Raw genomic sequence first — 23991 nt, 5'->3', positions numbered from 1 at the left:
TTGTTCACGTAGCATTTCAATGTACAAAATGCTAAATGTTTGTATATCTGGAATTCTACACTTAAGTTCATTTTTTTTTAAAAAAAAGGGAAAATCATATTCTAGTGTGGTTCTGTGTGCTCAACTTGGGACACCTTGAAGGCACCTGACTTTTAGATCAGCATCCAAAATCACTAGTCATTTCTGAAAATCTTGTCTCATGATGTTAGATTGTAACTTCATTACTTCTAGCCAAATTTCTTCTACCACATTAAAGGCACTTGGCTTTATTGAGAACTGTATCCATGGCAAACTTGAAGTTTTATAAACAAAGTCAAAAAACCATTTGAAAAATTGTTAGTGGAAAAAAACAATTTTTTATACTTTCATGCCTCAAAAGTGGAGGGGTGTGGGGAGAGGGAAACGAAACAACCATTTTTTGCCTGAGAGATAGATTGAGAAACTTCAATTCCAAGGGTACTTATTTTCCAGGCAGGTATAAATGTCTGAAAATGTGTTTTTATAGCAAAGGCCCCCCCTACTCATCTGCTACTGCAGGGTCATCAGCATAGCACTATCACAGTAAATAAAACTAGCATAAATTATTATAAATACAATTATTATTATTTTATTATATGATATAGATAAACTATTCAGCACATTAAGAGTAGTTTCAAGTAGATTTGGATTTAAGGGATTGACACTTTATATAAATGATTTGCCATTTTCAGTATCTTTCTTGGATCATTTTCAGATTAATACAATGTGCCCGTAAACTGTTTTGGAAAGGCTTCAAAATAAGTAGGAGGTTGAGTTTAACAACCTAATGTTAGTGTTTCAGCAATTTACTGTGTCTGATACTTGTTGCCAGATTATCCACTCATTTCAATAATCAGTTTTATATCAGTGTAACAACATTAACTTCAATGGAGTTACCCCAGATTTACATATGTTAATGAGACCACAGTCAGGCCTTCAATATCAAATACAGTTCCTCTGACTGTCCCTCAACTGATATAACATGGCTGTTGTGGAGAGGGTCACACTGTGTTCAATACCTGATTCAGAAAGCATAAACCCCCTTGTTCTAACAATGGTTGGCTTAGCCCCAGGGGGTGGAAGCTCCTTGTGAATGGGACAGCAGAGGAGCAGTGAGGGAAAGTAATGAGACTCGGTGGTGGGTAGCTGGCTTCAGGCTGGGAAGCAGGTGTCCTGGGGATTTCTACCTGTCTCAAGCCTGTTTCCACCCATCCAGGTCCAGTTCCCTGCTCCCTGGCCTGACACCAGGCCCCGTGATGCCTGCTCCAGCTCATCTGGTTCCTACTCTCACATCTGCGCCTCACCCCCCGTTCCCCTGGTAGTCAGGCGTGTGTGAGTTTATGCAGAGGTGGAGTCCCCACAATGGAAATATTGTGGCACTAATTCCCCCTGTGATCCAAGTTCTGTCACCCCCACTTGGCCCCATTCAATACAGAGGCCTAACTATGCTCAACTGCAACTGAGGGGGGCTTATGAGTCAAACATGACTCAGACCGGGCTCCGTGTCTTGGAGAAATAACAGAAAATTGTCCCCCTGAGACTTTTTAACTAACTACGTGAGAAGCCAGACTGAGATAATTTCAGTTTATAAGTTATGTTGGACTCAAGTTTAATTAAACAAAGTGAGCTGGGTCCTCACTAGAGTTAGTTCACATTTCCTAAGAATATTCTCGTATTCAGTCAGACTAACAACAAATACTAGGATCAATGCAAGACATTTTCTCTCCAGCATGCCTCCAAATGCCTGTCTGGACTTCCTTAGATGGCTGATAAATGGATTTCAGCAACTTTGAGTATGTCAAATGTCTTGTGCTCAGACAGTGGAAAGGCCCAGAAGTGTCTTCTTTGAAAGATTGCTTTATATATACATATATATGGTTGAGATCTTTTCCCTTGAAAGGCTCATTTACAAGTATGAGGATAAAATGAATGAATACCAGGATATTTGCTCCTAATTTCCCTTTAGAGGTAACGGTCAGCACTTGATAGAACTGTCTCCTGTGAGAGGAAACAAGATGTTAAGTGTCACTAAGATGTCAGAGTGTAGGTAGAATGGGAAGACAGAGAGGCTCTTATGTGAAATCACACAAATGCATCCTTCATCTTTTTTTTTCGTGTCATTTATATAATTGCCATCTTTTCTTTTCCCTGCAACCCAATCTTCTTTTCTTTTCTATGTCTGTCTTTTCTATGTCTGTCTAACCATATGATACTCTATGAATACAGGTTTCAGAGTAGCAGCCGTGTTAGTCTGTATTCGCAAAAAGAACAGGAGTACTTGTGTCACCTTAGAGACTCTAAGGTGCCACAAGTACTCCTGTTCTTTTTGTATGAATATAGTGTCCGTTCAGATTTTAAGTCTGATCCTCAGGTTGTTACATATGCAAAATTCCATTGACTTTAATGGACGTGATGACCACATAAGCACTGCAAAGTAGTACTGATTGTATTTAAAAAGAATAGAAATTTGCACTTTTTCATAATTACAAGATAGCTGTTTCAGACCAGAACCGGGCCAGGCAGCCTTCAGATCTTCTTTTTAATGATCCAGTCTGAATGAACTCTTCTAATTGAGGAAACAATGTCTTTTTCTATTTTTGCAATTAAACTCTGGAATAAATTTAGTTATATCACTTGTTTGAATGAATATAGTTTTTATTTTGGACACAGCCTTGTAAACCATCATATACAATAAAGACAGATTTAAAGAAACAAATGGAAGTTGATGCATGTGTAAAGAAACTACTTTTCTTAACACTACTAAGGCATATGCAGAAGCTGGTATGGAAATAGGGGAAAAGGCTGAGTTGATGTGCTGTGCCTTTGGGGATTAGAAGGAGGTAAGGCAGCTTTAAACCACATTTGCCTCATTCCAGTTCTGAGCATTTGGGGCCTGAAATGGCTCTTGATGTGATCTAGGCCTAGGGAACTGTGGCGGCTGCTCTGTGTTACAGCAGCCCTTTACAGGTCCATGGCAGCATGGACAATCTCACTCAAGGATTTTGTGATATACCAGGATGGGCAGACAGAGTAGCCCATCAGATTAGTCTGATCAAAAGACTAATTAGTGAGACACAAGAAAGGGGAAAAGTGTCCAGAGGCATCCTAAAAGTTATTTTTAAAAATATGAAATATACCTATGCTTCTTATGGTCAGACTCTGTGCCTGCTGGAATAAATGTAAAATAGGAAATTGCTTGTGAGGCCAGCAGTGGTACAGCACAGGAATGAGGTAATCTAAATGGCACGTCAAACAACCCAAGAACACAAATATTTAGAGGTGTCTTGCAAATCTTTTTTTAAGTGAGACAAATCTATTTTTGTGTTCTGAATGCCACAAGTAGCTAGGCTAGCAGGGGAGAATTCAGAATACGATCCATATTTATTTTTCATTTCAGATCTCCCAAAGCCATTCTGGTTGGCTCCTCTTCTGTTGTGATGCTCCAGCATGCACCATGACTAACATTTTTCAATTTTAATTTTTTTACGTTAAAATGTTGTGAATGTTAGTTCCTAATATTAGCTTCCTAAATCTGTATTTAGGGCCCTAAGTAAGTGGCCTGATATTCAGATGTACAGAGCGCAAGCAATTCCCAATGAAGTCTATGGGAGCTGCAAGTTCTTAGCATCTTTGAAAATCAACATTTATTTGGTGCCTAAATATAAACTAACGTTAGGTACCAGTGTTTAAAAATGTTGTCCTTTCTTTTTTAAAAACATCTTAAGTAGTTTAGAGCCAATATAAATATAAGATTTACAATATATATCTGGCCTGTGTGATCTTATCATTTAAAATATAATACACTTTTAAATATAAAATAGTAATACAAATGTTGTCAATCCAAGGCATACATTTGTTTAAAAATACCACAGGCTTGATCCTGCTCACCAGATGCAGAACTGCCATGGAATTTAGTGGTGCATGGATCACAGGAAGGTGTAATGTATATGGATCTTCAATTCTACACTTGAATGGCTTTGTTTTTGTGGACTTAAATTGGATACAGAATTGTACCTTTATTATTACTATTTTTATTTCAGTGGCACCTATAGTTTTCTGTGTTATTACGCATATGTTAAGGAGTCCTCATGATGTCGTCTCCATATTTCCATAAATGTTCCCCGCCCCCCTTTGTTTATAATCCTGGGTTTCAAACAGATCTGTGTGTTTGTGCTTTTTAAAAAGAAAAGGAGTACTTGTGGCACCTTAGAGACTAAGTACTCCTTTTCTTTTTGCGAATACAGACTAATATGGCTGCTACTCTGAAACCTGTGCTTTTTAAGGTCTTCATCCAAAGGCCATTGAAGACAGTGTAGAGAGAGCCCTTGACTTAATGGGTTTTGGGTCAGGTCCTAAATGCAACATGCCAGAGTTCAAATGTTGGTCATTACAAGGAGACAATACCCAGAATGCAGGGGAGACAAGGTGGGTGAGGTAATATCTTTTGTTGGACCAATTTCTGTTGGTGGAAGAGACAAGCTGTGCCCAGAGCTCTTCTTCAGGTCTGGGTGAGAGGGTCCCAGATCTGAAGAATGCTGTGTAAGCAGGAAAGTGTCTCTCTGTCACTAAGTTGGTCCAATAAAAGATATTACTTCAAACCCCTTATCCCTTTAATACCTTGGAGCCAACAGGCTTAGAACAACACCGCAAACAGTGGGACACAATCAAAGGAAAACAGCTGATCACTTTGAATGATGTGGGCTATAGATATATATTAAATACATCATTTTATTTTCAACTTGGTTATTAGAGAGGTAAAAAAAAAACCCCAACCTCACAATAAAATATGAGTGGACACCAGATTTGTGTGGGTGACTGAGGTAAGTCTAAACCAATTTCTTTCTTAATGAGGAATAGCGGAGAGACCATGCTTAATTTGTGTCAGGGCTTGCCAGGGCTGAGCCCTGGCATCTCTAGGCTCAGCAGTTTATAGTCCTTGACTCCCAGCACCTCTGGGTTCGCCCTGTCAGTTACGAAAGTAAAACAATCGCTTGAGCCCCAGCACTTCTTTCTTTACAAATTAAGCACTGCAGAGAGGTGCAGCTACTCCTGGGCCCATGCCTGGGGCTGGCACACGCTGCGAGGGAGATGAATGAACGAGACATCGAAAAATTAAGAGGGTAAATAAATCCTGCTCATTCAGCCCCCGAGGCAGGGACTTTAATGCCTACTGCTGCAAACCCATCCCGCGGCGAATTTCCCAGCCAGCAGGTCTGCGACCGTGTCCCCGTCACCCTCCCGGGGGAGGGACGGGTGACGCCGGGGTGAAGCCGCCGGGCAGCCGCAGCCCTCCCGCTCCAGGACAGACGCGCGAGGCTGAAGGCGGGGCGGGCAGGCAGGCTGCAGGAGGGCGCGCGGGACTGGGGTGGGGGAGCGGCGGGTTCACCCTGCCCCAGGTGGGAGCGGGAGGCCGGGGCTGGGCGGTAGCCGCAGCAGGGTTGCTTTGGGCCCGGAGACAGAGCCCAGCCGCGCTGGGCTAGGGCGGGGGGGGGGGGCCGAGAGCTGGAACCCCCCCACCGGCCCCGACCGCCTGGCCGAGCCCCGACCTCCCCCCCCGAGCCCAGCTCTCCTGCCCCCAGCGGCCCGGGAGGAACTGAACCATCGCTGCACAGGAAGTAGCGGCTGCTGGGAGAGGAGCAGCGGAGACGGCAGCATCTGCCGCACTCAATGAAAGAGACTCGCCGGGACCCAGCCCGCCGCCACGATCCTACCCCCGCTCCGCCTCCCGGGGAGCAGCGGCGGTGCCAGCACCCAGGGCAGGCTCTGAGCAGGGCAGTCGCTGCTGCTGCTGGAGGTGGCGGCGGCGGCGACCAGGCGGCTGGAGCCGAGCCGGGCAGGAGCCGCTCCAGCTAATCCGGAGGAGGCGGCGGCAGGTTGGTGCTGCTCTGGCTGAAGGGGGTCGGTGCAGGGGAGGGAGGGGGGTCGGGGCATCGCTGCTGTCTGTGCCGTGCACGGCTCTGGCCTTGGCTGGGGCTGCCCCTTGTTGGCCGGCGTCGTGTGCGCCTCTGCCGAGCGCAGCCCTTCCCCGGGGAGCTCCTCCTTCAGCCCCTCTCCCTTCCCCAGCTCCTCGCTGCAGCCCTGCCCTAGCGCCCTCTTGCCAGCCACCCCTTCCCCGAGCCGCCCTCTCCTTGGCGCGCCCTTAGCTCCTCCTGCCCCAGCCCTGCGGCCCCGCTCGGTGGGCGCCTTTCACCCCAGCGTCCGAGCTCCTCTCGCTCTCCCCAGCACACCGCACTGAGACCGCTGCTCCAGCTCCCCTCCCAGCCCCGCTGGGCACCGGTGCCGCCCCCATTGCTGCTGGGGATGGGTGGGAATTTTCACACACATCCCCCCCCCCGGGGGGGGGCGTTCACTTCCCCCTGGAAGGTGACATCTTGCCAGTCTTCCCGGCGTGTGCGCCCGGGATGCACATGGCGCGGGGCTGGCGCTAAGCGGCGGCGGCAGCTCCTGTCTCCAGCAGCTCTCCCAGAGCAGCCGCTCTCCTTTCTCCTCCCACCCCTCCGCCGCTGCCGGGCACTGCCCCCTTGCGCCCCCCGCCGTCCCCCCCTTCCCGGCGCTGCAGGGAGAGGAGGAGCTGCCACGGGGAGGGCGGCTCCGCCCAGCCCTGGACCCCCGGTGGCCGCTCCCTCCCCACGGACCTCGCTGGCGGTGGGTTGAGGCTCAGCCCCTGCCCCGCAGCCGGGGGCTGTGATGTGCGTGTGCAAGGCCGGCGCTGTAGCAGGAGAGCGGGGACCACAAGCAGCCGCCACAGCCTCATCTCCGTTCAGCTCTTCCGTTTTCTGCTCCTTGTCCCTGGGGCTGGGGAAGGCCCAGGGTGACCAGATAGCAAGTGTGAGAAATCAGGATGGGGGAGGGGTAATGCAGGCCTATATAAGACAAAGCCCCGAATATCAGGACTGTCCCTATAGAATCGGGACATCTGGTCACCCTCAGGCTTGGCCCCTTGATTTCCATTGGGGTTTGGCTAAGGGGTGTGTGTGCGGGCACAGGCAGAATCGCTGCATTAGAAGGGCTGTGCTCTGGGATGTTGCTTTTGTTTGTGTTTTTATAAATGTCTGAAAAGCCCTGTATGTCTGACCCATGGAAGCAAATAGGAGAGGAGAAGCAGGGAGGGGATATACTCACTGAGTATTTCAAGCTATACTAAGGGCATGTCTACACTTGCAGATATAGAGCACTTTGAGTTAAACCTGCCTTCAGAGAGTGCAGTAGCTTAACAAAGCCCTGGCTGGGATGATTTAATTGGGGATTGGTCCTGCTTTGAGCAGGGGGTTGGACTAGATGACCTCCTGAGGTCCCTTCCAACCCTGATATTCAATGATTCTATGAAAGGGCTGCAGTCTGTCCACACTGACAGCTGCAAGCGCACTGGCGTGGCCACATTTGCAGCACTTGCAGTGGCATTGGGAGCAATGCATTATGGGTAGCTATCCCACAGAGCACCTCTTCCTATTCTGGCACTGTGGTTTGTGGGAAGGGGACAGGGGGTGTGGGGCATTCTGGGTCCTATCCCAATGCCCCATGATGCATCGGTTCGTATCCCAGCAATCCCTTTGCTTCTGTCCACATTTGGCACCATCTTTCAACGTTTTTGTACTGCACGCGCTGTCTTCCCTTTCGGTCTGCGGGAATGGAGCCCGCACTGCTGAGTAGTACGCTGACGAGTCTCGCCAGCACGTCACATTTGGCAGTCGAGTTATTCCTTATGATCCAAAGTGACCGTGAGGGCTCTGATGATATCGACTTGAGTAACGCATATGACACGAGTTTGCTTGTGGCATTCACAGACATGCTCACTACCGTGGAATGCCGCTTCTGGGCTCAGGAAACAAGCACCAAGTGGTGGGATCACATCGTCATGCAAATCTGGGATGACGAACATTGGCTGCAGAACTTTTGGATGAGAAAAGCCACTTTCATGGGACTGTGTGATGAGCTCACCCCCACCCTGTGGCGCAAGGACATGAGATTGAGAGCTTCCCTGACGGTGGAGAAGTGGGTGGCTATTGCAGTCTGGAAGCTGGCAACTCCAGACAGCTACCGATCAGTTGCTAACCAGTTTGGAGTGGGAAAGTTGACCATTGGAATCGTGTTGATGCAAGTTTGTAGGGCCACTAATCGCATCCTGCTCAGAAGAACCGTGACTCTGGGTAACGTGCATGACACTGTGGATGGCTTTGCACAAATGGGTTTCCCTACTGCGGAGGGGCGATAGATGGCATGCATATTCCATTCTGGGACCAGCCCACCTAGCCTCCGAGTACATTAATTGGAAGGGGTATTTCTCTATGGTTCTCCAGGTACTTGTGGATCACTGTGGACGTTTCATTGACATTAACGCAGGCTGGCCCGGAAAGGTGCATAATGCACGCATCTTCAGAACACTGGCCTGTTCAGGAAGCGGCAAGCTGGGACTTTTTTCCCGGACCAGAAGATCACCGCAGAGGAAGTCGAAATGTCCATTGTGATCCTTGGAGACCCCACCTACCCTTTAATGCCGTGGCTCATGAAACCCTACACAGGGAGCCTTGACAGCAGCAAGGAGCGGTTCAACAACAGGCTGAGTCGGTGCATAATGACTGTGGAGTGTGCTTCTGGCCGTTTAAAGGGCTGCTGGCACTCTCTGTATGGGAAGCTGGACCTGGCTGATGACAGCATCCCCGTGGTTATATCTGTGTGCTGTACCCTCCATGACATTTGTGAAGGGAAGGGTGGACTATTCACTCAGGCATGGAACTCAGAAGTTCAACACCTGGAAGCTGAATTTGAACAGCCAGAGAGCAGGGCTATTAAAGGGGCCCAGTGTGGGGCTGCAAGGATTAGGGATGCCTTGAGGGAGCAATTTGAGGCTGAAAGCCACCAGTAACGTATGGTGCCCTGCACGGGAGTGAAGTGCAGTGGTTCCAATGTTAGTAGGAATCTGTGTTTGCTATGCTGACTTGCAGTGCCTGTTTCTTTCCTGGTTATCTTTTACTTTATGCAATAATAAAGAATATTTTCAAAGCCAAAAAATCCGTTTATTGAAAAGAAACACAACTGCTTGGGAAACAGAAAGAGAAAGGGGGTGGGGTGGGGAACAGTACAATCACAGATTTGCGTATGTCCTGTTATCATACTCAGCTTTCCTGTCTGGAGTGCTGTGCAGTGAGTGCTGCACTTCAGGCTGGCTATACTGCATGGTGATGGGGGTTGAGTGCAGTGGGTAAGGGTCGTAGTTTTCAGGGCTGGGTGGTGAAGCTATAGGTGTTGGAGGCAGCTGGTGGTGGTAAGAACCTGGATGTTGGGGAAAGTGGGTTGGAGGTGACATGGGGGCACAAGGGAAAGTTTTGGGACAAAGGCTGCAGGGGGCGGGGGGGCATGGTAGTGCTCCGCCTGCATGGCTATGAGCGCCTGGATTGAGTCCACTTGGCGCTCCATTATGCTTAACAGCCAATCCGTGCTTTGCTGCTAGAGCACCGCGCTTTTGTGCCAGCACTCCTCATTCTGCTGGTGGATCCTCCTTTCACTGTCCCACCACTCCTGCACTTTTTGATTTTCATTACTTGAATGCTGCCTTACTTCATGCAACGTGTCTTCCTTGCTTCTACGTGGCCTCTTTCTGATTCTTTGGAGTCTTTCGGCCGGTAATAACACGGATGGCTGAGATCTCAAGGTTGCATCTGTAAAGGCAAAATGCAACACTTATCAGAGGCAGCATTGTTCACACCAGGCAGAGCAATGATTTTCCCATACTTAAGGGCAAGCACAGTCTACACAATAGCATAATTTGCCCATCCCAAAGCGAGCGCACATAACCCATGGGAGCCCCAAAATGGTGAGTAAGAACATTGTCAAGCGTGATTGTTCCACGGCTGTTCTGTCCTATGGGTTTCTGTGCCTTGGGGAGAGCCAACAGTGGCAGGGGGCCCCTATACTGAACATTGTCCCCACATTTTCCACAGGAGTTCGTCCTGGAAGATATCTCGCTGCTGAGAGTGACCTGGGAAGCAAGGGAGGGTCTTCTACTGCAGTGCGGCTTCCGCCCTGGCCCATATGCAGCTTGCCTGTGTGCAGCAATGGTCCCCCCGCCCCTCACGGCACAGTGGTGCGGACATGTTAGCCTGACTGGGACAAGGACCACAGTGGCTCTCCCGAGAAACCTGCACAAGCACATTGCTCAAGTTCTGGATGAGACCTTTGAAGAGATCACTGAGGCCGATTACCACGATGTGAGAGAGCACCTCAACGCCCTATTCCGCATCTAGGCATGCATGCTGCCTTAACCCTCCTCGCCCCAAGAGCTCACACCAACTAACTTCCTTCCCAAAATAAAAGCCGCTTACTGGGAGCCTCCTCTGGTGTTTGTCCTTCCCCAAGCCTCGGCCGCCGCGTCTGGCTACCTTCCTCCTGGCTCGAGAACAGCTCCTGGCTGCATGCATCTAGGGATGTTGGGATGTCTTCCTCCTCAACACCCTCGCTCCTGCTTTGCTCCTCCTCCTCCTGCCTTGTTGCACTGGGCTCTGAAGTGTCCAAGGTGGTCCTCGGAATGGAGGTGGGGTCGTCCCCAAGTATCACGTCCAGCTCTTTGTAGAAATGGCAGGTCGCAGGGGCAGCACGGGAGCGGCTGTTTGCCTCGCGGGCTTTGCGGTAGGCATTCTGCAGCTCCTTCGCTTTAACCCTGCACTGCAGTGCATCCTGGTCATGGCCCCTTTCCATCATGTCCCTTGATATCTGCCCTAAGGTATTGTAATTCCTACAGCTGGAGCGCAGCTGGGTCTGGACAGCTTCCTCCCCCACAAACACTGATGAGGTCCAGCACCTCGCCATTGCTCCATACTGGGGATCTCCTGGTGCATGGAGGCATGGTCACCTGGAAAGATTCACTGAGAGCACTCCACGCCTGGCTGAGCAAACAGAGAATTTAAAGGGCGGGTCTGACGGTTGGTCACCTGAGGGCAAGGCAATAGAGTTCAAAGTGAAGACCAGAGTGGCTAGAACAGGCATTGTGGGACACTTCTGGAGGCCGATCAGAGCGCACTATAAGACCAGGGTGTCCACACTGGCCCCACGGTGCTCCAGTGGGGGTGCACCAAACCTTATTCCACTTGCCGAGGTGGAGAACCAGGAGTGCTCTAGCCATGGAGTCAGAGCTCTCTACGTGCCTTGCCAGTGTGGACGGGTAGTGTGAGCTAGTGTGCCCGGGGCTCCTTTAATGTGCTCTAGCTCGCAAGTGTAGCCAAGCGAAGTATATCTGAAGAGTCCAGCTGTCTCAGCTGGTTGAACTGTAGGTGGACATTGGGAAGGTGCTATAAAGAAGAAAATATAGAAATACAAAATGCAACATTAATAGCATCTTACATCAAAGAATTTCAGAGTGCTTTGCTTAAGCTGCCCTCATTAGCCCTTGGCAGTAAATATTGTGCACAAAAACATTAAGAACCCCCCCCCGTCACTAGTTCAATGAATTGGATACGGATTTTTTGTTTCTTAATATTAATTATTGAAAAGCAGAAAATATGTCACTTGTCCTTTTCTCGCTGAAATCTGCCCTGCCTCTGTTAAGATGAAGAAGAAGCATGTGCAGAAAACGATGAAAGAATGGTTTAAAAATAAATAAGAAGCCTACTTCTGAATGGCTCATCTGTACATGAGCAGATAGCATGTAACTACAAAATGGAGAAGAGAAAACCCTGAGGATTTAACAGCCTCAACCAGATATAATATTGCTGTGCCATGGATTCTCTTAGGAGGATGGTGATGGGTTTAATAAAATGTTAATCTAATGTATAGGCACCCAGATCAATAGTAATGATTCTTTCATAACTTTCAGTGTAACTTTTTCTTGGAACTCTGTTTATGTTGAAACTTTTGTTAGTAGTGCATGTGTTAGGCCAGGTCTATACTATAGACCTATATCAATATATCTACATTGCTCAGGGGTATGAAAAGTCTACACCCCTGAATAATATAGTTATACCGACCTAACCCCTGTGCAGGCAGCGCTATGTCAACAGGAGATTTTCTCCTGCTAACATACCTATCGCCTCTCGGGGAGGTGGGATTAAATATGCCAACGGGAGAAGCTCCCGTCGGCGTAATAACATCTTCATATAGCAACTGCACCACTGTGCCGTGCACAATGTACAGCTGCGCTGCTGTAGCACTGTATGTGAAGACAAGCCCTTAGCAAACTGGCCAGTTGGCACCTCCTTTTCCTTGAGCACTACTTTTGTTCTTGAGGCCACCATCTCTCCTTGGATCTTTATGTTTCCTCTCTCTTTTCAGGGGAAGGGGTGTAGTAGTAGGGGAAGGTGAGGAAGTGTTACAATACCGTTGATAATTCGTTTCCCTTCCGACTGCTAATAAACTGCTCATGGTTTCAGCAAACTGTTCTATTTTCAAGTCCAATGTAAACTTAACTAATCTTTCACCCTTTCTTCCACTCTAGAGCTAACAGTTCAGGGTCCAGAATCACAAATGTTTGACAACAGGTGAATTGCTGTTCTGAATCTGAGTTCTTAGTAGTAAAGTGGTGAACATCTGGCCCGTCTTGACAGCATTTCTTTTGGTGTGAAGTGTTACATTTGGAATTTTAGTTTTATTTTTGTCTGTACTATAACAATTTTTTTTTTTCTGCTAGATTCTTATGTGACTAACTGATTAAACTTACGGGTAGGTTTGTAAGCACTGATTTCACTTACAGTGGAACAGATAAAACGTTCATTTAGATTCTTGGGCAGTGTCTACACTACAGAAACTGCTGATTGACACTGGGTGTTAAATGCAGTTGCCCCTTCTCAATCTGTCAGGTGTCTGGCATGCTTTGCTGCACCTATTGAACTCAGCAGAATCCACACTAGTTGGACAAGTGCTTCTAACTGCAGATGTGAGTCACTGCACTTTCTGTAGTATAGACAGTCTTGCATTCAAAAGTTGTCCAACTTAACTGTTCTGGCTTTGGAAAACAGTGATAAGTTTATCTTTTAGTTACAGGAAAACAATCAAAGCATCATGTTTCTTGGCTCCTTGATTTTTAGACCCATATCTGCCTCCCTACCCTATATATTTGGTGTCACCAAACTTTTACCATAAACATTACTTGCATTAAAAAAATTAAAAAGCTGACTAATAAAATTGAATTAAAAGACTTCATCCACGTGGTCTAAAATGGCACCATCTCATGTTATGCTTTCTATGTTACTAATTTCTCATCTTAGTTCTTCTCTCCCATGTAAATGGCCTTGGCATGCTGGAGAGATACAAACTACTGGCCTCTAACTGTAGCTTGAATCTAACATGTATAGCAGAGGGAAACCAGTTGGATTGTCTTATCTGAACACACTCAGTCTTACAGCACCATTTATAGTAACTTTGTGTGGTTTGGCAGTGCACTGCAGATAGCTTGCTCATGAGCCTTTCCGGGGAGTAAGTTGAGCTAGCATTGCACCTAGAGCGGTGAGTTGCTTTCTGGCCAAATTTGAGATTAGAGTTGGTTTTATCAATTGAGTTTCCCTGACTGTGGTCACTGAAGTTATTATCTTGAACTGAAATATAAGAAATTTTAGTTTCCATAGAGCCTAATTTTTAATCTTCTCAAACAGATGTTTCAGCAAACAAAACAAAATTCTATCTATATAGAACCCTTTCCAGTTAAAAGTGCTTATGTTCTCTTTTTCCAATCATAGAATGATAAAGCTATTGCCCTCTGTCATAGTTGTTTTACAAAATGAAACCGTTTGCTGCACATTCCACTATTAGTTTTATTATTTCTTTTGGTTTCCATCTGCAGAAAGACTCTTTGTTTTGAAGTCCTAATTGATGTTTTACTTATTTATGTAACTATTACTGAGTTGTTGGATTAGGAACTTTACTCTTCAGGGGAAAAGTATAAATAAGGTATTCCTGTTAACCACAGTGTATTTATCACTGAATTACTAATATTGGTGAAAGCACCCTGCTACAGTTTTTCTTAAAAAGTTGTATCTTTCCCTTCTCCCCTTGCTTATTAAAACATCAACACAGTGGTGCTTCTCATTGCTTATTTCTCATCATCTTAGTTATTTCAGTCAAAAACTGTCGAACATGAGCACTAGATATTTCTTTTCATGTTTTAAAAGTATCTATGTTGCCAGTCTTACTTTCCTGCATATATTGAATGTAGAGGGTTTTTTCTTTAAAGACTGCTGACTGTTAACACTTGAAGCCATTGGTTCATTGGTGAGAAGGGGTGGGCCTGTGGCTATTCTTCCTGCTTTAAACAACTTGGTGCAGACCCCCAAAAATCACTAGAAGCAGAGGAACCTTCAATTTCAGCATATCTAAGATTTTTTTCCCCACCATCTGTAGTGACATGCTTCCAATAGTAATTGTTCCTGCCTACTCTCACCCCTCAAGAAATGTAATGTTAAGACTCTGCACTGCATTTGTGTGTGTGTGTGTTTATTTATTAAAAACAAAAAAGGTACTTAAATGTTTGAGTACCTAAAGGACGAGTATGGAGAGAACTAGTTCTTCTTGTCTTATCTCCACAGAACAGGGTACACAGATCTTGTAGAAAAACTAAGGAGGTTAGGGTGGGTGGGAGGTAGAATCTTTTATTTGTTATTGGAAGCAAGAATTCACTTGGCATTTTAAAGGAAAACTCAATTTTATAAATGCAGTTGCTTCAAGAGGCCAAAATTACAATTTCTTCTGTGTCTGTGATTGCCCTATTCAGTTTTATTTCAATGCAGCTGAAGACTCATTCATTCACCAAATGTAAGCACATTTCCTGATCTGGAGAATAAGTATAGGAAGTACTGTAAAATTTTATTGAAAACATGTAAAATTGTAAAGCTCTTATTTGTTGTGGGTCATGTTTGTTTTTTTTGTTTTTGTTTAATTTTTGGAGTAGGATTACAGATAAGCAGTAATGCTAAGTAAGTATCCTGTGACAGTGAGAAGGGATGGGAGAAAAACTATATGAAAGCAAGTTGCCAATAACTTTTCTGAGCAGGGCAAAAATTAAAGTGAACATAGCCCTCGTATGTTGCCATATGCTGAGTACAGGTCCCATTGTATATCTTTTCTGTGTGTAAAACTAGACAAGAAAACAAGAAATCTTTGTCAGCACTGAATATTGTAGTAGTGAGATGTAAAATGTGTACAATAAACTCATGTATAGGCACATGGAGTGTACATTATTTCAATATAAGAAATAATTGTATCATCAAAGACTAATGGATGAAATATCTTTTTTGTGTTTTGATGTATTAGGAGATTTCCTCTTGTTATTGCTACAGTTACTCCTGGGGGAATTCTGTGCCAAACCGTTAAACAATCTGTGCACAATATTTTAAAATTCTGCAAAATTCTGCATATTTTATTTGCCAAAATAACACAATGTAATCATGCCAGTTTCAATTATTTTGGTAATTTATTTCAAAATACCAGTCAGCATGTCTGTAACAACACAGACTACAAAAATTATTCAGGAAATGTTTTTTGACAAATGGATTCCTTACTAGGCATATTAGTTCAGAACTTTGAGTAATAATTCATTTAAATTATAGACATGTATTTCCTGCACCCCTCAGAAGCAGTGCAAAGGCTTGGGGAAGTCAGGGGTAACAGAGGAGCTGAGGGAGAGGGAAGTAATTGCTGGGAAGGAGTCTGGGAGTAAACCTGGAGGGTTGTTGGGTGTGGGTAGGAGAAGTATGGAACAGGAGGTTTTTTTTTGGAAGGGGAGGGATTGTTAGGGAGCTTCCCCCCTGCAGACCATGGCTGACCTCTAGCTTCTCTCATTCAGTCATGCACATCTGTCCCTGTCCCCATGTGTCCCTGCATCCCCACTCAGCCACCCTTCCACTCCGACTCAGCCAGCCCCCCATCCTCATGTGTCCCTGCACCCCCTCCTCCGTCCTTATGCATGCTTCAGGGCAAATCTACACTTAAAACGCTGCATTGGTGCAGCAGGTAGGGTCCTAGAGCCCAGGCTCCAGCCAGAGTTTGGAAGTCTACACAGCAATGAAACATCCCTGCAGCCCGAGCCACGCAAGCCCAAGTCTGGCATGGCCAACCGCGGTTGTCTAGTTGCTGTGTAGACATACCCCTAGAGCCCAGGCTTGAATGTCTATATTGCAGTTTTACAGCCCCACAGCCCGAACCCTGTGATCCAGAGTCAGCTGACATGGGCCAGCGAGTGTTTAATGGCAGTGTAGATATACCCTGAGAGACACAGGGCTCTGACCTGGGATTGGCACAAAGAAACAGGGAGAGGAAGGAAAGATGATAGCTACAGCATCATGGCTGAAGGGAGCCATGATCTTCAGGAAGCCATGGAGAAGGATTGCTGGTGCCCAAAGACCCAGTTTGCAAGTCATGAAGGCCACGGGCCTGCGTCTGGGGAACCGTGTGGATCCTTGAGGTCTGGCATGCTAAAGGAGTCATTCCCAAGGGACTGGTTACAAGCTGGGATGTAGACCAGACACTAGCCAAGATGAGTTTTCAGCCAGCCAGCTTCCATGTGAGCTTAGTGGCTCGTGGGGATATTCTTTGGCCAGCAAACCTGACCTACTCCCAGGCATTGTAAGTTTGAAACCTACCCTTAGCAGAATTCTGAACATGAAAGATGCAGATTTTGCTAATATCTGCCTCTGTCGGGGGGGGGGGGTATTTTGTGCTTGTGTAGTTTGAGTATGGCAGATAATTCAGAAGGTGCTCAAACTGTTTTCCAAAATAAAAAATTACAGATGTGAATGCTTGCTGGGACGGGTGGGGGGGAGGGGGGAGAGGGGATTGGGGCTGTGGTGAGGAATGGGGGGGATTATGGGGATGGGTGTTAGGAGTGGGGGGGCCCTCAGGTCAGGGGAGGGGATGGGAATGGGGGAGTGGGAGAAGCATGTGGGACACTGTGGGGGACATGGGGATGGATAGCAGGTGGAGTGGGGGACCCCATCAGTCCCACATTCTACCCTCCCATTTGTGTGCTGACATCTGGTGGGGGGTCTTGCCCCTCTGCGGGGCGTCTAGGCCACTTTCCCTGCCCTTCTGAGCTGGGATCTTGGGTGGGCCCTGAAGGTAATATGATTTAACCTCTCTGAAAACCAGGAAATACAAAGTTAAGATACATGCCATCCCTGCTAACCAGGCCCAATTTTGGATCAATTGGTCATCTAACAAGATCACAGATCAAGATGGTAAGACTGTAGGTAAAATATACATTTTTCTGGGCAGGTCTACACTACGGGACTAAGTTGACCTAAGTTATGCAACTCCAGCTATGTGAATAATGTAGCTGGAGTCGACGTACCTTAGGGCGACTTATTGCGGTGTCCACACCACGCTGGGTCAACGGGAGAAACTCTCCCATCAACTTACCTTCTGCTTCTCGTTCGGGTGGAGTATCGGAGTCAACGGAAGAGCGATCGGCAGTCGATTTAGGCCTGCTGAATCGACCCCCGGTGGATCGATCACCACGCATCGATCCCCCAGTAAGTGGAGACAAACCCTCTGAGTCTGACTACTCCATTCTTGTTATTGGAGAAATGTATATTTTTGCCTGCAGCCTTACCACCTGTTTCTGTGATCTTGTCTGATCTCATAAGGATGATTGATCCAAATTTGTGCCTGGTTAGTTCTTGCAGGGAGACCGGTAGGGAAAATCCAGGTGTTGCAGGAAGTGGAGATGATGATTGAGTTGCTGGAACAGCATACTTCCTCCTCAGAGTCCGTACTTATTAATGCCTTGGCCTGGTGCTAAAAGGGTCTTCATGCTGTCTCTTGGATGGGACTGAAAACCGGTGTTCTCGCCACTTGTGGCAGTTATTGCATATATTTGTATTGCAGTACATCCACAATGTTAGATGCTTTCCAAACATAAGAAGACATGGTCTCTGCTCAAAGGAGCCTAAAGTCCCTATGATTCTTTCACTACAACAGAGATGTTAGCTCCGGTACCTTCTCCAGTTTCCAACCTGGGTACAGACTAAATGCCTACATTTCATTGTCACTGTGGTTTCATGAGACTCCTCAACAAAATACCTGCCCATATTTGAAACTGGTCCTGAGGAACAACAGCCCATACTTTCTAGAGGGGCTAAAGGAGCAAGAATTACCTTCTACTCATAAGAATTTTATGAGTTGAAGAGGTGGGCTGGAGAGTGTGTTAAGTAATTCATGGAAAGAGTTGAATTCTAGAGTTCCCTGACAGCAGGTGAACACTCACTGGGACTATTTATTACAAATATTTAAAGCCCAAGATTTCTACATCATGAAGAGCTCTTAAACCCTTTTGAACAGTTTTGCAAAAGGTGCCACTTTACAGTTAGCCTAAATCAGTTCAGTATTGGCTTCTTTATCATATGCCTAGCGTTTTTCCTCTACAATGACAAATTTTATCTGCTACAGTGAAGGCAAGTGTACTTTGATACAAGTTTTATGACTCTTGTGCACTAGAAATATTTTTTGGTAATTGTGGTGTGTTGTTCATCAGGATCCTTGACATCTTAAACTGCGTTCTTTGTTTGTCTAGAAATAATGCAAGTGAATGTTTCCCTTAAGAAGGAAAGAATAGAATCAGCACCTGCACCCATTGGTTACTTAATCAAAATTGCCACACATTTAAGGAATACATCAATTTTATTTTCTCTCTCATTTTTGACTGAAATAATCGTTAGAGAGACAAGATGGATGAGGTAATATGTTTTATTGGACCAACTTCAGTTGGTGAGAGAAACAAACTTTCAAGCTTACACAGAGCTCTCTAATATCCTGGAATCAACATGTCTACAACAACACTGCATAAAATAAATGTTGTGCAGTATACGTAAGCTGTTGTTTGGTTTTGAATATCAAGCAGGAAACAGTCCATATTGCACATGTTACATGTTGTACATAATTCATGTGAAATTCTCTCCAAATTTTATGGCACATAAACCAGGAATATGGAAATACCTTACATTTCTTCTTTTTCTTCAAAACACTTCCCAAATGTTAAATAATGCTTATGACAACTCTGTGTAGTAAATATTGTCTTCGTTTTTATGGATGAAGAAACAATTATTGACATTGTTATGGTCTATGCTATTAGAGTGGGATTTTCAAAAGCACCTGAAGCCTGGTCTACACTTAAAACTTTCACCAATATAATTATGTTGTTTAGGGCGTGGGGATTTTTATCAAAATAGTTATATTGGTAAAAGCCCTAGTATGGAGGCATTTATATCATTATAAAAGTGCTTATACCAGTATAGCTCATTCCCCATGCCATACAAGAATAAGCTATACTGATATAAGCCCCCTTATACCAATGTTACTGCATCTGCACTCAAAGGAGGGGTTGGTGTTGTACCACTTTAACTATACCAGTAGAGTTATAGCAATACAACTGATATGAGGGTCGAATGACTTTAGAGGATAAATTCTATTGACTAACAGTGGGACTTGTGCTTCTAAGTCACCTAGGCACCCTAAGGCTAGAGGTTGATGGTATGCTGTTGGGTGATGTACCGACTTTTTCACCTCAGGAAACTTCTGAGTTTGGTCTCCTTCTAACTCTCACTTTGCTCACAATGCAAAATCATCACAATTCAACATTATTGGCGGCCTCAGTTTGTGGCCAAGCACAGTTGTAGTACAGGGTGTGACATCTCAGTAGTGTGTTTGCAGAGCACCTGCACACTAAGTGTGATGACTTCAGTCAAACCTAATCTCTCACTTTCCTGAACACTAAATTTTCACAGAAATGTTTTAGCTGATTAGTCAAGCATAACAGTTTAAATCTGATTTCAGAGGCAGGCAAAGGAAATGGAACATGATGTTGTCCTTGCTAGCCATTTTGGCTAGAATAGTTCAGACCACACTTTCCTAAACAGAAGCTACTTGCATGGCTTGCTTTGTTTTTAGTAATATTTATTTGTAATTCATTTTCTGAGGTCTGTATCTGTATTTGTGCTAGAATTGTGTATCTATAATCATTCTTATAGCATGAAAAATATACCTGGGATGAGCGAAATAGTTCACTTAGAAATATATACATGTCTGTGATAACTAGCATTACAACCAATGTTGACCTTACGTCTGTTTAAAAGCTTAGATTAGTAAAACTGAAATTTATTTTTAAACCATTTATGCTTTTTAATTTTATTTTATTGCAACTTCACTCAGTTTTAACAGTGAAAACTAGACTGGCCTGTTTCATTCTCTGATTAACAACACACTGCTAAAATGGCTCGCCTTCCACTGCTCCCAAAGAACGTTTTAATCTTTTCATTCTCTCCTCCTGAGCTGTCCATCAAATGTATAAAACAAACAAACAAAAAAACCCATGGAAAAAACTGTATTCAGACTAGGTTTTCTAAAAGTCCTGACAATCGTTTAAATCATGGTATTGTAGAATAATTCTGAAAATATCATGGATAGAACAAGTAACTACTGAAAAACTATTGGAGATTATTGGAACTCAGCAAACACTAGTCAGAGATCTTATGAAAAGAAATATTAAGAGGTTCTGCAGGCAATGCATGCTTATGGGCACTAAAAGGGAAATTTAATGGCAGAAGACCTAAGGCAGAAAAAGAAGATTTTGGATGGACAGTGCAGTATCCTAGATGGATCAAAAGGATTATTCATCCACAAAGAGATTAGCAGAAGATTGTACAGAATGAGCTACCATGGTTGCAAAATGCTCCCCATCCCCGGTAATGGAAATGCCACATAAGAAAAAGAAAGGTCCTTATTACAGAAAATGTGGATCCTAACTGAATGTAACTTTTTATAAAGTAAATCTGCACAGTACATTGGAAAGTAACTTCCATGGCTTTGTGGGATGTAAAGGAGTCTTCAGTCTTACTGGGAAAATTGAGTTTACTTGTTTGTTGCCAGGGATACAATTGTCACGGTTATCTGGCATCCATGATAGTGTCTTTCTTACTGCAAGTATTTCACAGAGAAAGTCTGACAGACAGCAAGCATTCATCAGTGAGATACAGTAGCTGCTGTATGCAGCCCATCCTGTTGTTTACTCAGTTGTTGAAAGTGATGATGAAAGTGCTCTTCCAATTCCTCCCGCCCCCATCCCAAATAAATACACACACACACACACAAATGCCAATCTCAGATGTTGTTCAAGGGCATAATGATGTCAATTGTTTTCACTCTTTCCTTTGTTTGGTGTGCAACATATGGTGGATCAGTGCTTGAAGCCTTTGTTCCCAGTCAAGGCAGTGTGCTTAACCTTTTGCAATGGTTGGATGGAAAGGAATACTTTGTAATAGACTCTACTGGTATGGATACACCTGGCCCATACCCTCTACTCCGGGTTCCAGCCCAGGGCCCTGTGGAATGCAGCTGTTTAGAGTGCCCCCTGGAACAGCTGTGCAACAACTACAACTCCCTGGGCTACTTCCCCATGGCCTCCTCCCAACATCTTCTTTATCCTCGCCATAGGACCTTCCTCCCCTGGTGTCTGATAATGCTTGTACTCCTCAGTCCTCCAACAGTATGCCTTCTCACTCTCAGCTTCTAGTGTCTCTTGCTCCCAACTCCTTACACACGCACCACAAACTGAAGTGAGCTCCTTTTTAAACCCAGGTGCCATGATTAGCCTGCCTTAATTGATTCTAGTAGCTTCTTGATTGGCTGCAGGTGTTCTAATCAGCCTGTCTGTCTTAATTGTCTCCAGAAGGTTCCTGATTGTTCTGGAACCTTCCCTGTTACCTTACCCAGGGAAAAGGGACCTACTTAACCTGGGGCTAATATATCTGCCTTCTGTTACTCTCCTGTAGCCATCTGGCCTGACCCTGTCACAATGTGGAACTAAAACAGAACTCAAAACCCAACGTTACCTCTGAGTTTAAGACAACAATATATCTCTAATTCCCAAATAAATCTTTTCATTTGAATAAACAGTTCACTGTTATAGACTTAGAACTATTAGACTATAAATATTTATTTTTAATACTTGGGCCACACCATTTGCAGCACATACACTCAACTTCATGCTTTTATCTTGTTTTTGTATTTTTAAAACTTTCGAACACTTCCTTGTGTTCTGAAACGTATTCTGATACAGATTTTTGTTTTCTTCCCATTTTAGTGTGTTAAATTTATAAACCATTATTAGGGCTCCGTGTTTGTCACAGAGGTTACGGAAATCACAGATTCTGTGACTTTCCACAACCTCAGTGAACTTTGTGGGGGCTGGGGCCCCCGGGACTGCCCAAGCAGCAGCGTGTGGCTGGCCTCCGGGATCGCCTGAGCAGCAGTCCCTGGGCGGGCAGTGTAGTCGCTGCCAGCAGGCTCTGGCACTAGTCCCCGGGCAGACAGAGTAGCTGCTTCCCTGAGTGGCCCCCAGCAGCAGTGGCCCCAACAGATGCCCTCCCCAGCAGTATGCACCTGAAGATTTAGTTAGGGGTATATAGTACAAGTCATGAACAGGTCACGGGGCTGCAAATTTTTGTTTGTTGCCCCTGACCCATCCATGACTTTTCCTAAAAATACCCATGACTAAATTGTAGCCTTAACCATTGTCTGCTAACAGCTCGAAATGTGTATGTGGTGGGCGTGAGATTCATCGGTACGTTCAGATCTGTACGCACTTCACAGCTTGTGTGTGTGCCTGTTTGTTTATTGTGTTATATCTTCTAGACTAATACATAGACTTACTTCAACAGGCAGTTTTGCATATACACACAGATGAATGTATTATCGTAATACATCTATCTCATGCAGTGTATTGTATCTTCCTAATAAAATAAGTTATTTTTTATATATTGATCCTGATCTGTTTTATCATTATTGATGATACAAAAGTAGGGTGAAAACTGGAAAAAAGTGAGTAATACTTTTTATAAAACCTGGGAATTTTTCAGGTAAAAATCAGTTTAAACTGAAAACGAAGGGGCTTAAGAATATTACATATATTTTTGTAAGCTTTCTTCTGACCCTGAAGAATTGAGTGCTACAGTATTATGAATATGTGCTTTCTTTTTATTGGGCAACCTACAATGACCAGTCCATGGCTCTACATTTCTTTGCAAGTATGCACATTATGTACCTGTTCTATTTTTGTGAATAAGCCAGGTTTAAAGCAGAACAAGACACCTGGGATCTTGCTTTCTTAAGCACGCACATGCAAGATTTTTGGGTCTTTCTATTTGTGCCTGCTTCAAAGTTTAGAGTGACGGCATGGTGTTCATGTACACACGCATGAATCACATCGTCATAGTAGGCATAATTTAGGCCTAATAGCTCAGATGTTCTTCCCTTTTAATAAGTTAGTAGGCTCCTTGCTTTGGTACTAAAGTGTACAACTTGGTCCACTGGAAATCCTTGGCAAACTGGGAAAATCTGAATGTTTCTAAACCATTTTCAGTTTCACTCAGGGCATATTAAAACATCCAGATTCAATAAGGAGAATATACACCTTAGCTCATCTCCATCCCATTTGTTTTTGCTTGTTGTGCACTTGTGATTGTGATATACTTGTTTACCTCAAAATATTTAGTGTTAGATTGTACTACCCTTATTTCAAGTTGTTTCACAGAGTTCAGTGGGACTACTCGTATAAGTGTTCACCAAAATAAAGTAAAGGAGGTGTGATTTGAGCCCTTACAAACTGGCACCTTAAGACCATACCTTTCAGTTCTTCTCCGCACTCCAAGATCCTTCCATATCTTTGACCTACTTGTGTTCCTGCCAGAGAGCTTCTATTATTGCATTATGTGACTTTGTGCTTATCTACATGGTGCATTAGTTCACACTAGGGGTTGTAAATTTTAGTGTGTTGCACACTAACTGGCCTGGGTAGACCCTCCTGGTGAGCGCTAAAAGTGTGAAAGGTGACTACATTAGCGCACACTATGGAACTTTTAGTGTACACTAGCAGTGTTCACACAGGCCACTTAGTGTGCAACACACTAGAATTTAACACCCCACTGATGCAAAATAATGCACTGTGTAGAAAAAACCTAAGTGTAATTAGGACTATTCTTAGTGTAGCATTTTTACTTAATGAAC

This window comes from Eretmochelys imbricata, chromosome 1 (genome assembly GCF_965152235.1).
Source record: "Eretmochelys imbricata isolate rEreImb1 chromosome 1, rEreImb1.hap1, whole genome shotgun sequence".
NCBI classification, from domain to species: Eukaryota; Metazoa; Chordata; order Testudines; family Cheloniidae; genus Eretmochelys; species Eretmochelys imbricata.
This window is presented reverse-complemented; position numbering follows the sequence as displayed.